This window comes from Equus caballus, chromosome 24 (genome assembly GCF_041296265.1).
Source record: "Equus caballus isolate H_3958 breed thoroughbred chromosome 24, TB-T2T, whole genome shotgun sequence".
In the NCBI taxonomy this organism is placed as follows: Eukaryota; Metazoa; Chordata; class Mammalia; order Perissodactyla; family Equidae; genus Equus; species Equus caballus.
In genome coordinates, this window is record NC_091707.1 from 24,975,659 (window position 1) to 24,993,009 (window position 17,351).

Genomic DNA, 17,351 nt, shown 5'->3' on the forward strand with positions numbered 1-17,351 from the left:
CACACATCAGCGATATCTGCTGGTGTGAAATGTCTTCCAAACTCCGTAACTGAGGATGTAAACAATCTCATTATTTGTTTTTTTCATTTCAGTGCAGATAGCGCTTTAGATTTTCTCTTAGTACTCTCAAATTTATTGACTTTTTCAAAAGGGAGATATTAATATAACCTTATTGGTATGCAATAATTATAATAATATTAGTGAAAATTGAGGAGTGTGAGTTTTTTTTAAAAGACCCAAATATATTTTTGATGGTATTTCATTTATATAGTTGCCTCTTATTCTGAAAATCTGATAAACTTTGTTCAGTTGTCATGGTTTTTATGTAGATCTGAAAGAGTGATTTTAACAGCGAAGTAAATTGTATTTTAGAATCATATATTCTTCTCAGCAGTACTAATCAGTAATATTTTATGCATTGAATGTCAGTGTAACCAGGGAGAGCCGAAAATTTTATTTTCTTTTTTGACCTTTTAAATCTATTCCATTCCTTCTGAAACCATTGAGCGGTTTTCAACATTAATGTTGTATTTAGGAATAGAGAAATTCACAATGAGAAAATATTTTCGGGTTTCTAAAATTTCCTTCTATTTGAAAAAAATAAGTTTGATTATTTACTGAGGGAAAATAATGTTTTAAGATAAATATCAGTATTTAGTTAGTTGTATTTTAAGAACATTTGTTTTACTTGTACTGAATTAAGTGGAGCTGTGCTGGTAATAGTGACAGTCAATTTCTTATTTCTTATTCGAGAGGTTAGAGGAAGCTTTCTGACAAAGTCAGTCTGTTACTCATGGCAGTTTTTCTCAAACTTTTGTTCTTAAGACCCATTTTACATTCTTAAATGTTATTGAGGGAGACTACAAGAAACTTTTGTTTCTTTGATAATATTGGTATTTACAACATTAGAAATTTAAACTGAGAAATTCAGCATAATTATTAATTTACTTAAAAATAACCTATCACATATTATGTAAATAACATTTGTAATAATAATAAATAATTTCCAAAACAAAAAAATTTAATGAAAAGAGTGTCATTGTTTTACATTTATGCAAATCCCTTTAATGTCTGGCTGAATAGATGATGTCTGGATTTTTATATCTGCTTCTGCATTCACTATATTGCTGTATGTTGTTTTGATTAAAGTATATGAAGAAAATATGGCCTCACATACATATATAGTTGGAAAAGGGAGAAGTAATTTTAGCTTTTTAGATGATTGTGGATATCATTTTTTTGATACTTCATCAAAACTTGACAAATGGTGGTTTTCTAAACTGTGAAACCTGAAACTATATCAATGAGCATTTTAACTTTTTACTTTATTACGTTAAAATCCATGGCTATGTTGTATACTTTGACTGGATGTTTAACTCATGCATGATTTTGTAACGTTAGGCTTGGGTCATTTGGAAAATACTGGTTCACTGACTTATGCATCTTCCAAATGTTGACATGTTTCATTGTACAATATCAAAAAATCACTTGTTAATAGCACCAGTGATCCCATTAGAAAGGGAAGATGTTAAGCTCACGGTGAAGAATACATGTTTTCTCAACTTCTACTTTTTACTTAAAAGTTTGAATTTTATCGTTGGCAACTGTCACTTTAAGTGATATACTTACTTTGTTCATTTTCAGGAAAATATCTGACAAATACCCAAGTCTGAACAACTCTAGTTCTTTTAAGTGAAAACAATGTTTTGTGGAAAGTGGCTCTTTCAGCTAGCAACTCAAACAGTCCCACAAGTGGTTTTCCCTAAGACAATCATTATGCATAGAAATGCATTATGCATAGTTTCACATCAATCCACAGACTGTTAAAAAGATGTATACTCAAGGGTTGAGATTTTAGAAAATAAAAATGATTTTTACTCCTTACCAACAATATTCTTAAGTTAAACTAGCTTCCTATAACCATTCCCCCCCCACCCCCCCCAATTGTGTGTCAGTGAAGCATGTTACTGTGACTACTAATATAGTTTGGTGCCAGTGTCTTGATTCATTGTAAGGCACCAGAAGTTTTATTTACCTTTATTTTTGTACTGTGCGTGCAAATGTCAACTCTGAAAAAGGCAAATACCATCTCAATATTATGAAAATAGTTTTGGCCTTGTGGATCCCTGATCCATTTGTGTGATCTGTGGACCATACTTTCATATGCAGTAGGCCAGTTTGTGGATATTGGAGGATGGTTACTTCTGATAATTTTTTCCCCCAAATTTTCCTGTTCAACTTCTTGTCCTGAGCTAAATTTCACAGGTTTAAGCTACTGTGCATTTTTATGGAATCAAGGTAATAGAAGGTTCTTGATAAGAACCAATCTTGAAGATTGATTATTTAGCAGTTCTGAAGGCCTAGAAGAGTGAAAAAGAAATAATTTTGCTTTGAATTTGAGTGGTTCTTTGGATCAAGGTTTAGAAAAAGCAAGAAAAAATTTGTGTCAGTGGAGGCTGGTACAAGAGCTTCAAAATAAGACTGTCCTTTTACCTTTAAATTATGTTCTCAGAGTTGTTAGATCTTGGAGTTTTGGCACTGGAGGAAGAGAAGTTGAGGAGTTTCAAACCTTTAGCAGATCCACACTAAAACTAGAACAATTCCACGTTTTTTCTGTGTCGAGGTTCTATTTAAGATTTTAGTAGGAAAAAGGATTCTGCTGCTAAAATATGTTTAGAAAGTTCATGTTTACCTTTAGGACTTATTTCTAAATAGCTTGGTTCATTTTCTCATGCAGATTATCATTACTGGTTGTTATTTGTATGTGGGTTCATCCATTTAACACATGTGTGGCAGGCACTGGCTGGATCTGGGAATGAGTAAGATAGAAGGCAGAAATCGACAGACATGGTTCCAGTCCCTAGCCTTGTATAGTACACAATTTTGGACCTTACAGTCTGACAGAATCTTCTCTGTTCTTCAGCTGGTCCTGGGTTAGGTTCCCTGCATCTGTTTTCCGACGTCAAAATTATTACCCTAATAACCTTTAGCATTTCTTTAAGTTTTTTTTTTTTTGTGAGGAAGATTAGCCCTGAGCTAACATCTGTGTATGTTATGAAATGCAGGACAATCTCTTGAAGTAACCAAAGGACATTAATCTATCTGTAAACTTTATTCATTTAATCTACCTATATGTATTAAATATTATTTATTTTATTTGTCTATGAATTTAAATTTCATTGATTGAGTAAATAATATAGCAAAAGAAAAAAAATTTTTCTCCAGTCTAGGATCAAATTCAGGATCAAAGTTGCTTGTAGTTCTCACTCTCTTTCGTTTTCTTTAATTTGAAAAAGTTTCTGTCTGTCTCTGTTTTTTGAAGAGTGTAGGCCAGTTATTTTGTAGAAAGTCCTTCAGTTTGGGTTTGTCTTATGTTTTTTCTTAGTAGAATCAAGTTATGCGTTTTTCGCAGGGCTACCCAGTAGTGATGCTGTGTCCTTCTCAGGGTGTCATATTTGCAGACTCATAATGTTAATTGTCTCTGCTAGTGATGTTAACTTTGATTACCTGCCAATTTTCTTCACTATAAAGGTACTATTTTTTCCTTTGTAATTAATAAGTATATTGTGAGGAAATACTTGAGACTGTAAATATCCTGTTTCTCATCAGACTTTCCATTAACTAGTTTTGCATCCCTTTGAGGAGTTCTGATTGAATCAGTACTAATATGGTGGTTGCCAAATGGTCCATTTCTCTTTAATTAGTTGACATTCTAACATGTGCGTACACATGGATTCTTATTTTACTTAGTGCTATCAGATTACTATATTTATTTTGATTTCTCAGATTATCTCAGATCTGGTTCCTTCAGGCTGACTCCTGTGTTCTTAAGACATACTTTCATCATTCTTTGAGCATTTCCTTAGTTTCTGGCATAAGATGTTCTGGGTCTGTCTTGTACTACCGCAGCTCCTGAGGTGGAATCAGCCATTTTTCCAGGAAGTCTCAGTTCCTTTTCTTGGGGAATAGTATTTAGATGAAAGGTCTGGGTGATAGTTGTTGTGCTCACTGTATTGGGGTGTGATTGCTTCCAGGCCCTCTCTCAGTTGATAAAGTTAGGAAATACGCACACTGACACATTCATATCTGTATGTATTTCTATGTATGTGTATCTATAACTGAGTTCAAGTTGATACTTCCAATCCAGCACCACAGGATTCATTCTAATCTTTGTTTTTCAGTATTTCTAATTCCCTTTGCTGACAGTGAGAGTCCTGGCTCTGATTATTTACAACACATTTAACTTATTTAATCAATTCTAGAATGCATAGAAGCTAGTCTCAAAATTGATAAATCCATACCACTGGCAAAAACTAACTAGTGTTCTTTTTGTTTTCAGCTTGAAAGTGTGTAGACAAAATACCATGTTCAAAAGTTATTAGTTCTCCCCAGTGGCCCTACCCCCACTTTCAGGGTGGATATGCTATTTATTTGAAATACTTTTAGGTCTAGTTCCTTCTGTTTACATACTACTTTAGGGGTTAGCCCTCTTCTATCCTTGTTTATTTTATTTACTTTTTGAGTATGTGAAACATTAATATGGCTCAGAACTATAGGAGTTCGTTAACAGGAGTCAGAACTATATAGAGAGGTATGCTCAAAAGTGTCATTTCCCCATCTCTTCTGCTCCATTTTCATACACCCCCTGATAGGCTGAAAAATGGCGCAGAAAAGACGTGCAGGTACTCATCTCTGGAACCTGTGAATGTTACCTTATATGAAAACAGGATCTTTGCAGATGTGGTTAAGTTAAATTGAGGCTCTTGAGATGGAGAGATCCTGGGTGGGCCCTAAATGCAATCACAAATTTATAAGAGGAAAGGAGAGGGAGACTTGACGTAGAAGAGGAGAAGGCGGTGTGACCCTGGAGGCAGAGGTTAGCGTGATGCAGCCACAAGCCAAGGAATGTTGGCAGCCACCAGAAGCTGGAAGAGACAAGAAACAGAGTCCTTCTTAGAGACTCCTAAGGAAGTGAGGCCCTGTTGACACCTTAATTTCAGCTCAGTGAAACTGATTTTAGCCTTCTGGCCTTTAAAACTGCGAGCGAGTAAATTTCTGTTTTTTTAAGTCCCCACATTTGTAGTAATTTGTTACAGCAGCCACAGGAACCTAATACACACCTCTTCTTGGTAACCAATCTTATTATTTTCTTGTTTAAATCTATTTATTCTGATCTATGGGTATTGTCTTATTTTCCTTTCTTACTCAAAAGTTTGCATACAATAAATAGTCTTTGTCCTTTTTTGTTTTTCTTTTAATATATCCTGGCAGTCACTGATCTTCCTTATCTTCCTATAGCTGCATAGTACTTGATTGTGTGGATATAGTAGTTTATTCAACCATGCTCCAATTTAGGATTTTTTGCATTTAGGATTTCCCTTAATTTGCAATTAAAAGCAATGTTGCAATGAATAACTGTGCATCTATGTTTGTATCCTATGGGGTTTTTTTTTTCAGGGTAAATTTCTAGAAGGGAAATTACTAATTCAAAAGGTAAATAGTGTATAAGTTTTGTTAGAGATTGCCGAATTCCCCTCCATTAGCATTATACCAATTTACATTCTTGCCAGTAATTTATGAGAGTGCCTGTTTTCCCACAGTCTTGCCAGCAGAATATTATATTTAAAATTTTGGGGGATAAGTGATAAGTGATATGTCAACATACTGAGTGAGGTTGAAAGTCTTTCATATATTTAAGGGCTATTTTTATGTATTTTATTTTTTGTGAATTATCTATTAAAAATTTTACAAATTATCATTGGTCTCATTTTGTCTCAGTTTTTAAGAATTCTTTCTCACACAGCTAGAGGACCTACAACTAGAATATACAATGATGTGCTGGGGGGTGGAGGGCTTCGGGAAGAAGAAGAAGGAGGGAAAAAAAAAGATTGCAACAGATACTAGCTTAGGTGCCAATCTTTAACAAAAAGCTTTCCCCACAAGAGAGAGTGGATCTTTATCTGTAATATATGTTGTAAATATTTTCTCCCAATTTTTCATTTGTCTTTTGATTTTGCTTATGGTATCTTTTAAAAAAATAGTACTTAATTTTTTAGAGAAGTTTTAAGTCTATAGAAAAATTGATCAGAAAGTACAGACTTGCCATATTACACCTCCCCACCCCTCAGTTTCCTTTATTATTTACATCTTGCATTAGAGTGGCACATTTGTTATAAGTGATAAACCAATATTGATACCTTATTAGAAATAAAATCCATAGTTTATGGTAGAGTTCATTCTGTTTTCTATTTTATGAATTTTGACAAGTATGTAATGACGTGTTTATCATTACTGTATCGTACAAAATAGTTTCACTGTTTCAAGCATGTTTTCTGACCACAGTGGTATGAAACTAGAAATTAGTTATGAGAAGAAAACTGGGAAATTCAGATATGTGCAGATTAAACACATGCTACCGAACAACCAGTGGGTCAAAGAAGAAATAAAAAGAGAAAATATTGCCTTGAGACAGATGAAAATGGAAATACAGAATAATAAAACTTATGGGATGCAGCAAAAGCAATTCTAAGAGGAAAGTTCATAGCAGTAAATGCCTACATTAAGGAAAAAAAAAGAGGTGAGATAAACATCTTAACTTTAACTTCAAGGAACTAGGAAAAGAACACGCTAAGCCCAAAGTTAGTGGAAAAAAGGAAATACCAAAGATCAGAGCAGAAAAACATGAGATAGAGACTAAAAAGAGAATTGAAAAGATCAATGAAACTAAGAGTTGGTTTTCTGAAAAGATAAACAAAATAGACTAAACCTTTAGATAAACTCACCAAGAAACACAAGAGAGGACACAGATAAAATCAGGAATGAAAGAGGAGACATTACAACTGATATCACACAAATAAAAAGGATCGTAAGAGACTACTATGAACATTATACACTAACAAATTGGACAACCTAGAAGAAATGGAAATTCCCAGAAACATACAACCTACTAAGACTGAATTATGAAGAAATAGAAAGTCTGAACAGACTGATTACTAGTAAGGAGATTGAAGCAGTAATCAAATACCTCCCCAACAAATAAAACTTCAGGACCAGATGGCTTCACTGGTGAATTCTACCAAATATTTAAAGAAGAATTAATATCAGTTCTTCTCAAACTCTTCCAAAAACTAGAAGAGGAGGGAACGCTCCCAAACTCATTTTACAAGACTAGCATTACCTTGATACCAAAACCAGACAAGGACACTACAAGAAAAGAAACCTACAAGCCAATATTCCTGATGAACATAGATGCAAAACTCCTCAACAGTATGTTAGCAAACTGAATTCAACATACAGATCTTCCTTGACTTATGATGGAGTTATGTTCTGATAAACCCATCATTAAGTTGGAAATACTCTAAGTCAAAAATGCATTTTATATGCCTAACCTATGGAACATCAGAGCTTAGCCTAGCTTACCTTAAACGTGCTTCGAGCACTTACATTAGCCTACAATTGGGCAAAATCATCTAACACAAAGCCTATTTTATATTAAAGTGTTGAATATCATGTAATTTATTGAATACTGTACTGAAAGTGAAAAGAGGTTGGTTGTATTGGTACAGAATGGTTGTAAGTGTAATGGTTGTTCACCCTTGGCTGACTGGGAGCTGTGGCTTGCTGTCACTGCCCAGCATCACAAGAAAGTATTGTATTCCATATCGCTAGCCTGGGAAAAGATCAAAATTCAAAATTCGAAGTACAGTTTCTACTCAATGTGTATTGCTTTCGCATCATCATAAAGTTGGAAAACCATAAGTCAAACCATTGTAAGTTGGGGACCATCTGTACATTAAAAGAATCATAAACTATGATCAAGTGGGGTGCAAGGATGGTTTAACATAAGCAAATCAATAAATGTGATATACCAAATGAATAGAATAAAAGATAAAAATATCTCAATAGATGCAGAAAAAGCACTTGACAAAATACAACATTCTTTTGTGATAAAAACTTTCAACAAATTGGGTATAGAAGGAACATACCTGAGCCTATGGAATGGGAGAAAATATGTGTAAGTTGTATATCTGATAAGGGATTTTTATTTATTTATGTTTTTCCCCCCTGCTTTTTCTCCCCCAGTTCCCCCAGTACATAGCTGTATATTTTTAGTTGTGGGTCCTCCTAGTTGTGGCATGTGGGACGCCGCCTCAACGTGGCCTGATGAGCGGTGCCATGTCCACGCCCAGGATCCGAACCAGTGAAACCCTGGGCCACCAAAGGCAGCGCGTGCGAATTTAACCACTTGGCCAGGGGACTGGCCCCCTGATAAGGGGTTAATGTCCAAAATATATGAAGAACTCATCCAACTCAACAGCAAAAAAACATTTTTTAATCTGATTACAAAATGGGTAGAGGAACTCAATAGACCTTTTTTCCGTAGAAGACATGCAAATATCCAACAGGTACATGAAAAGATGCTTGACATCACTAATCATCAGGGAAATACAAATCAAAACCTCGGTGAGATATCACCTCACGCTTGTTAGAATGGCTATTATGAACAAGTGTTGGCAAGGCTGTGGATAAAAGGGAACCCTTGTGAAGTGTTGTTAGGACTGTGAATTAGGAAAGGCACTATGGAAAACAGTACAGAGGTTCCTCAAAAAATTAAAAATAGAACCTGTCGTATGATCCCGCAATCCTACTTCTGTGTATTTATCTAGAGGAAATGAAAATAGGATCTTGAAGAGATATCTGTACTCCCATATTCATTGCAGCATTAGTCACAATAGCCAGGATATGGAAACAACCTAAGTATCTGTTAATGGATGACAGATGTCAATGGATGAAGATGTGGTACATGTACACAATGGAATATTATTCAGCTATGAGAAAGAAGGCCATCCTGTCGTTTGTGGCAACATAGATGGACCTTGAGGGCATTATGCTAAGTGAAGTAAATCAGATGGAGAAAGATAAATACTGTATGATATGACTTATATGTGGAATCTAAGAAAGCTGAACTCATAGAAACAGTAGAATGGTAGTTATCAAGAGCTGAGGGCTGGCAGAAATGAGATGTTGGTCAAAGGGTACAGACTTCCAGTTATAAGATGAATAAATTCTGGGGATCTCAAAAAAAAAGGAGAAAGTTTCTGTCAATCTATCCTTAGGTTCACTGACTCTTTCCTGTATCTTTCCAATCTGTTCTTCTTGTTTTAGATACTCTCTTCAAGTGTTCTAGAATTTCCATTTTTTTATGTGAGCATGTTTCCGTTTATTCATTGAACATAGTTATAATAGCTCTTTTAAAATCATTTCCTAACACCAACATCTGATTCTACAAGGATGGTATTAATTGCTTTTTTGTTTGTTTGGTTTCATTTTCTTGGCCTTCGTATGTCAAATAATTTTGGATTGTAGTCTTTATGTTATGGATTCTGTTATATTCCTCCATAAAAGGGCTGATGTGTTGGTGTTAGCAGGCAGTTAATTTGGTTGTACTTATACTTCAAACTTTATATCTTAGGAGGCAGTTCAGTTGTCAGTTTTTTTTCAGTCATTAGCTGGTATCTTTCCTGCACGTATGCACTTCATTGGTCAGTCAGTTGGTCTGCCAAAGATTTGGGCAGAGTTTCACATAGGGTTTATGACTTCCCCTATCTGACCCTCTTCATTCTGGAATTTCCTCCTTATTTTCCAGCGTTGCTGATTGCTTTGAAAGCTTCCTCCAGAAAAATAAAATAAATAAAATAATTTATAAATGTTTTTAATTCTTTTTTGCTTTTTATAAATAAGAAAGAATTTTCCTCTGGAAAGTAAAAACTGCAAATAAAAACTGTGATTCTGGGGGCCGGCCCCAAGGCTGAGTGGTTAAGTTCGTGTGCTCTGCTTTGGTGGCCCTGGGTTTCGCTGGTTCAGATCATGGACACAGACCTAGCACCGCTCATAGAGCCATGCTGAGGTGGCATTGATCCCTGAGAGATAGGAAACAGATTAGAGGAGAAAGTTTCTGTCAATCTATCCTTAGGTTCACTGACTCTTTCCTGTATCTTTCCAATCTGTTCTTGTTTTAGATACTTTAGATTGCTCTAGCCTGGAGAGAATTTCTAGGCATGAAGCCAGGGCAGTAGAACCCAGGAGAAGCCAAGAGATCTCCCTGAATTGAGGAGACGGAGGTGGGAAGCTGAGGAGGTACCTGATACCCTGTGAATTAGGAGGTTTTCCATTTGGCTGACCATCTGTTACAGATATTAAGTTGAGGATCAGGTTGTTCCTTCAAGGTTTGTTTTTAAGATCTATTGCGATCATTGTAGTCTTTATTCTAAGACTAATTTAGCACTACTGAGGTCTCTGCTTCTTGCTTGGAGTATACTAGGTCTCTACTCTGGTTGGATGGAACTCATATGTCTTCCACTCTGTATGAACCTTGGATTGTTCAGTTTTTAGCTCCCTGGCAGTTCTTTTTTCACCTGGCCTCATGAACTTTCACCCTTAGTATGTGCAGGTTAGTGTTAAGTCAAAGACTCAGTGGACCCCTATGTAGATGTCTGGAGTCTTTTTCTGCCCAACTTCCTCCTCTGGTAGATTATTCCAGTAATTCCTGCCACCTCTACTTTTCTTTTTCTTTTCTTTTCTTTTTTTTGTGGAGGAAGACTGGTCCTGAGCTAACATCTGTTGCCATTCTTCCTCTTTTTGCTTGAGGAAGACTGTCCCTGAGCTAACATCTGTGCCAGTCTTCCTCTGTTTTGTATGTGGGTCGCCACCACAGCATGGCTTGATGAGTGGTGTGTAGGTCAGCACCCAGGATTTGAACCCATGAACCTGGGGCTGCTAAAGTGGAGCCCGCAAATTTAACCTCTATGCCACCTCACCTATGCCTTTCTGAACCCCAGTCTTTGTCTTTTCAAGTTAGCAAGACTGCTCTACTCTGCTTTGAATCTCCCTGCCTGCAGCAGTGTCTAGAATGTCTCTTGGCACAAAGTCAAAGTGCTTATAGGGCTTATCTAGCTTGTTTCCTTCTCTCAAGGAATGCAAATCTATACTAATTGTTGCCCAATGTCTGGAAACTGTTGTGTCATGTATTTTGTCTAGTTTTGTAGTTGTTTACTGTCTGAGGATAAATCTGGTACTGGTTACTTTGTAACAGCTAGAGGCATAAATCCCATACTGCTGCATTGTTCTGGGAGATTGGTAAAGACTTGGGTGAAGGAAGGAATCACAGTGAACCTCGGCTGATTTTATAGTTAATGGCCATTTAGAAATTTGTATGTTTGAGGGTCTGGGAGTAGGTGACTTGGCAGTGGTTTGCCTTTTTCAGCTAGAACTATCAGATGAGATAATATAAATAGTAAAGCATTACCTAAGTGTGCTTATTATTTTTGGTTTACAGTAATTTATTGAATGTTTTTATAGGCTGTTTTGGCTTAGAATAGATTTTTGATTCTTGGAATTTAAAATGATAATCGTTGGATTGCCTTTGTGGTGAAGGAGTTGGAGTTGGTGATGATGCTTCTATATTATTTCTAATCACCAAAAATTGGTTTCAGTAGGCTTTAATCTCATTGGAGAAGGACTGCTTCTCACAATTTATAATAAGGTCGGTCTGAGAATAATCTCACTTTGTAACAATAGTAAAGTAACTGGTAGAAAGACATATTTCCATAGAATGTATTGTGTCTCTATATTATTCTTGGGTTTTTGTACTCAGTGACTTGCACATACATACTCAGTGAAGATTTGATGTGTGAATCTTTGTTAAGACCATTGCACTTGTTGGTCAATCATACTGATTACTTTCTATATGTCAAACATGGTACTAGATGATGGAGAGGCAACAATAAAAGAAGTAGGAGATAGGATCCCTAATCAGAAGACTACATGAAATGGCACATATATAAGGCAGCAAAATATTCTAGCAAAGATTGATGGAGTACAGATTGATTATATCAGCCCTCAGGCAGGTGTGGAGGGGCTGGATCTTGAGAAAGTTGAGGGATGTGCATTGATTGACAAAGAGGATAAGGGAGAATAAGTCTGTTCTAAAAAGAAGGAGTGGTGTGTTGCAGGGTGACAGCTGAGAATGACAAAATTGTTCTGTGGAAAGCAAGCAAACTAAATGGAAATTTATGTAGAAGATAGAAATTAGGTTGTAGAACTAGTTGGGGTATGCAGGATGTGGAAGAGTTTGAGTGTTAGTCTGAAAAGAAAGACATTTCTGATTGCCCAACATGTTAAAAAGTAGACAAAATTAAAGAATTTCCTGTTTACAAAGCAAGTTTTATAGGTGCTGACTTATTTTAAGATGATCTGTGAAGCAAATTAAGACACTGAGTGTCACTGTGTTTGACCATAATTTGCAAAATGAAAACCCATTCCTTATTGGGATTTGAAAAGCACTGCTTGCAGAATAAGTGAATATACAAAAGTTTTACGTGTTGGCGCCGGCCCCGTGGCCAAGTAGTTAAGTTCGCGTGCTCTGCTTTGTTGGCCCAGGGTTTCGCCAGTTCGAATCCTGGTCGCGGACATGGCACCACTCATCAGGCCATGCTGAGGCGGCATCCCACGTGCCACAACTGGAAGGACCCACAACTAAGAATACACAACTATGTACCAGGGGGCTTTGGGGAGAAAAAGGAAAAATAAAATCTTTCAAAAAAAAAAGTTTTACATGTTATTATCGGCTATATGGGGGGAAAAAGGGATTTTTTAAAAAAGTATCTTAATGCTGACTGAAATTCGAGTGGGCTGAATTTCATGTATTTTTCTTTTGTTCCAGGTTGCTGCTTTTGCTAAGAGAGCACCCATGACTCTGATGGTATTTTCATTCAAAATAAAGTACTCGATTGCCTTTATTGATTAACTGAACCAATTCAGGTTAGTACATTTTGTGGACATGATTTCTGTGTTCAAATTATATGCTAATATTTTGAGAAATGGATAATTTTTTGTTTATGTATTTAATTATTTTTTGGTGAGGAAGATTTGCCCTGAGCTAACATCTGTTGCCAGTCTTCCTCTTTTTTGCTTGAGGAAGATTAGTCCTGAGCCAACATCTGTGCCAGTCATTCTCTATTTTGTACTGGGATGCCTCCACAGCATGGCAGATGAGTGGAGTAGGTCTGTGCCCAGTATCAGAACCTGCGAATCTCAGGCTGCCGAAGTGGAGCTGCCGAAGTGGAGTGCGTGGAACTTTAACCACTCAGCCATGGGGCCAGTCCTGATAATTTTGTGTTTAAAGCTGCATATGTATGTACCAGTGAAGTAGAAAAGGCAAGTCAGTCTAAACTTTATTGAATTTTGTATTAGTTAACATTTTCTGACTACCTACTATGTACAATCTGCAATGCATAAAATGAAAAATATTTTACTTCCTATTTATTAGTTTTGTACTTTAAAGTAAGGGACTGGATGAAACAACTTGTGGCTGAATACAGTACATTGTACTTTTGGCATCATTGTGTGGCATATTTGGTGCTGAAAAGAACTCAAATTTTTTTGACGTTTTTAGTAGCTGACATTTAAAGATTTTATTCTTGTCCAGATCTCAGTCATACATTAAAATTTTTGTTTATTTGTTTTTATTGTTCAATCTATGAGTTTTGACAAATGTGTATTCATCACCATAATCTTGTAAATTCACTCATCTTACCTCTTTTAGTCAACCTTTCTGTCAATCTCAACCCCTAGCAACCACTAATCTATTTTTTGTCTCTATAGTTTGCCTTTTCCAATGTGTCATTTAAATGGATTAATTTGGTATGTAGCTTTTAAAATCTGGCTTCTTTCACCTAGCATAATGCGTTTGGATTCATCCTTGTTATGTGTGCCAGTACTTCATTCTTCTTTATTGCTGAGTAATATTCTACTATATAGATATACCAAGGTCATTTTATTCATTCACCAGCTGATGGACATTTGGGGAGTTTCTAGTTTTTGGTGATTGTTGCAGTCAGACTTTGTTTTTTCTTTTTTCATTGTGATAAAATACATGCAAAATGTATCATCTTAACTATCTTACTGTCTTGACTTTAAGTGTACAGTTCAGTGGTATTAAATATATTCACATTGTTTGCAGCCATCACCACTATCTATCCCTATAACTCTTTTCATCTTGTAAAACTGAAACTCTATACCTATTAAACAATAACTCTCCAGTCTCTGCTTGCCCCAGCCCCTGGCAACCACTATTATTCTTTCTGTCTTTCTGATTTTGACTACTCTGAGTACTTCATATGAGTGGAATCTTACAGCTTTTTTTGTGTTTGGCTTATTTCACTTAGCATAATGCCCTCAAGGTTCATCCATGTTAAAACATATTGCAGAATTTCCTTCCTTTTTAAGGCTGAATAGTATCCCATTGTAAGTATATACCACATTTTGCTTATCCACTTGATGGATGCTTGGGTTGCTTCCATGTTTTAGCTATTGTGGATAATGCTGCTGTGAACATGGGTGGACAAATATCTCTTCAAGATTCTGCTTTCACTTCTTTTGGGTGTATCCTCAGAAATGGAATTGCTGGATCATATGGTAATTCTACTTTTAATTTTTTGAGGAACCCCCAATGTTGTTTTCCACAGCCGCTGTACCGTTTTACACTTCTACAAGCAGCATACAGGGTTCCAGTTTCTTCACATCCTTGCCAACACTTATTTTCTATTTTTTGATAGTAGCCATCTTAATGGGTGTGAGGTGGTATCTCATTGTAGTTTTGATTTGCATTTCCCTAATGATTGTAGATGTTGAGCATCTGTTCATGTGCTTGGTAGCCATTTGTATATTGTTTTTGGAGAAATGTCTACTCAGGTCCTTTGTCCAATTTTGAATCAGGCTGTTTGTTTTTTTATTGTTGAGTTTTAGGAGTTCTCTACATATTCTGGGTATTAATCCCTTATCAGATATATGATTTGTAAGTATTTTCTCCCAATCTGTGGATTGCCTTTTTATTCTGTAGATAGTATCTTTTTAAAAATTTTTAAAATTTTTTAATTTTTATTTTTATTTATTTTATTTTATTTTTATTTATTTATTTTTTAAAGATTTTATTTTTTCCTTTTTCTCCCCAAAGCCCCCTGGTATATAGTTGTATATTCTTTGTTGTGGATCCTTCTAGTTGTGGCATGTGGGACGCTGCCTCAGCGTGGTCTGACGAGCAGTGTCGTGTCTGCGCCCAGGATTCGAACCAACAAAACACTGGGCCGCCTGCAGCGGAGCACGTGAACTTAACCACTCGGCCAGGGGCCAGCCCCTGTAGATAGTATCTTTTGATGTACAAAATTTTTAAATTTTCTTGAAGTCCTGTTTGTCTATTTTTTCTTTTCTTTATCTGTGCCTTTGGTGTCATATCCAAGAAATCATTGCTAAATTCAATGTCATGAAGTATTTGTCCCATGTTTTTTTCTAAGAGTTTTATTATTTTAGGTCCTTGATCCATTTTGAGTTAATTTTTGTATATGATCTTAGGTGAGAGTCCAACTTCATTCTTTGGAATGTGGATATCCCATTTTCCCAGCACTCTTTGTTGAAAAGACTGTCCTTTTTTCCCTATTGAATGGTCTTGACACCCTTGTCAAAAATAATTCAACCTTATTTATGTGAGGGTATATTTCTCACATTCTCTCCATTCTTCTCTTCCTTTGGTCTGTATGTCTGTCTTTATGCAAACGTAATCAACTGTTTTGATTATTGTAGCTTTGTAGTAAGTTTTGAAATCATGAAATGTGAGTCCTCCAGTTCTTTTGTTCTTTTTCAGGATTGTTTTGGCTATTTGGAGTCTCTTGAGATTCCATATGAATTTTAGGATGGGTTTTTCTATATCTGCAAAAATGTCATTGGGATTTTGATAGGCATTGCATTGAATCTGTAGAATGCTTTGGGTAGTATTGACATTTTAACAATAGTAAGTCTTCCAGTCTGTGAACGTGGGATGTGTTTCCACTTATTTATGTCTTCTTTAATTTCTTTCGGCAGTGTTTTGTGGTTTTCATTGTACAAGTCTTTCACCTCCTTGGTTAAATTAATTCCTGAGTATTTTATTCTTTTTGATGTTCTTGTAAATAGAATTGTTTTTATAATTTCCTTTTCAGATTATTCATTATTTGTGTAGAGAAATGCAACTGATTTTTGTGTGTTGATGTTGTATCCTGTTACTTTGCTGAATTTATTTATTAGTTCTAGCAGCTTTTTTGTGGAGTCTTTAGGGTTTTCTATATAAAAGCTCATGTTATCTGCAGAGATAATTTACTTCTTCCTTTCCAGTCTGGGTGCCTTTTATTTCTTTTTCTTGCCTAGTTGCTCTGGTTAGAGCTTTCAGTCCTGTGTTGAGTAGAACTGGTGAAAGTGGGTATCCTTGCCTTGTTCCTGATCTTAAAGGAAAAGCTTTCAGTCTTTCATCATTGACTATGTTTGCTGTGAGTTTTTCATATATGGCTTTTATTACATTAAGGTAGTGTCCTTCTGTTCCTACTTTGTTGAATGTTTTTATCATGAAAGGATGTTGAATTTTGTCAGATGCTTTTTCTGTATCAATTGAGATGATCATGTCCTTCATTTTGTTGATATGGCATATTACATTAATTTTCCTATGTTGAACCATCCTTGCATGCTAGGAATAAATCCTACTTGGTCATGATGTATAATCCTTTTAATGTGCAGTCATACATTTTTAATATAAAAATACAATTCTATATTCTTTATTGTTATTTTATGTTGTTGTTGTTGTTAAAGAGACCACAGTGATTTAACTATTGCCTTTTTGGGCTGGGGTTGCATTTCTTTTTAAAAATGCCATTAAAAAATAACCAGAAAAAATTTAACAGGTCTTGTGGGTAGGGGAGAACAGACCTATACTTTATGATCATTTTTGAGTATAGGAGAAGTGGTGCAAAATTATTAGAAAGGGGATATGTTGGAACTTACGGTGTTTCCTGATTATAGAAAAATCAGGTAGCTTTCTTGAGAATAGTGTTAAATCAGAAATGTACTGGTAAATTTGTATAGTTAACCCTTATACAGGTAGCTCTAAAAGTTACCTGTTTGGAAAAGTCAAGTAAATTACAAGAATTCTCCTATCTTAAAAATGTACTTAAATTTAAAGAGGGCAAAAGTTGGGCATGAAAAGTCAATTTAAACTTTCTTGAATGAATATTTGGGATAAAATTGATGGAAACTTTCTGTTCTCCTCCTTAGGGGAAATTATTAATATAAAAATTAGCTATTTAGTGATCTCAAAAAGGCTATTTGAATATTTACAGTGAATCTGGTTCATTCTTTGCTACAGAAATAAAAAGATCTTCGGGAAAATATTATGCTATGACTCAGAATCTTGGTTTAGATTCTAGCTCCTAAGTCTGGACACTAAGAGTCACTGCAACTTTGAACTGTTCTCTTGTTTCTGAATATTTTTA

At 35.5% G+C, this 17,351-nt stretch overlaps 1 protein-coding gene across 3 annotated transcripts in view; it reads left to right on the forward strand.

Annotated features, from left to right (window-relative positions):
* The window catches only part of FUT8 (fucosyltransferase 8), a 277,408-nt gene that overhangs the window by 28,827 nt on the left and 231,230 nt on the right, over positions 1-17,351 (forward strand). For 2 of the 3 annotated variants that reach the window (XM_014735643.3, XM_005605246.4), the window contains exon 2: positions 12,722-12,819. The exons of the other annotated variant lie outside the window; for it this stretch is intronic. The gene's annotated coding sequence lies outside the window, so the exon portion shown is untranslated. The remainder of the gene's footprint in view (positions 1-12,721; positions 12,820-17,351) is intronic. 3 annotated transcript variants of the gene reach the window in all.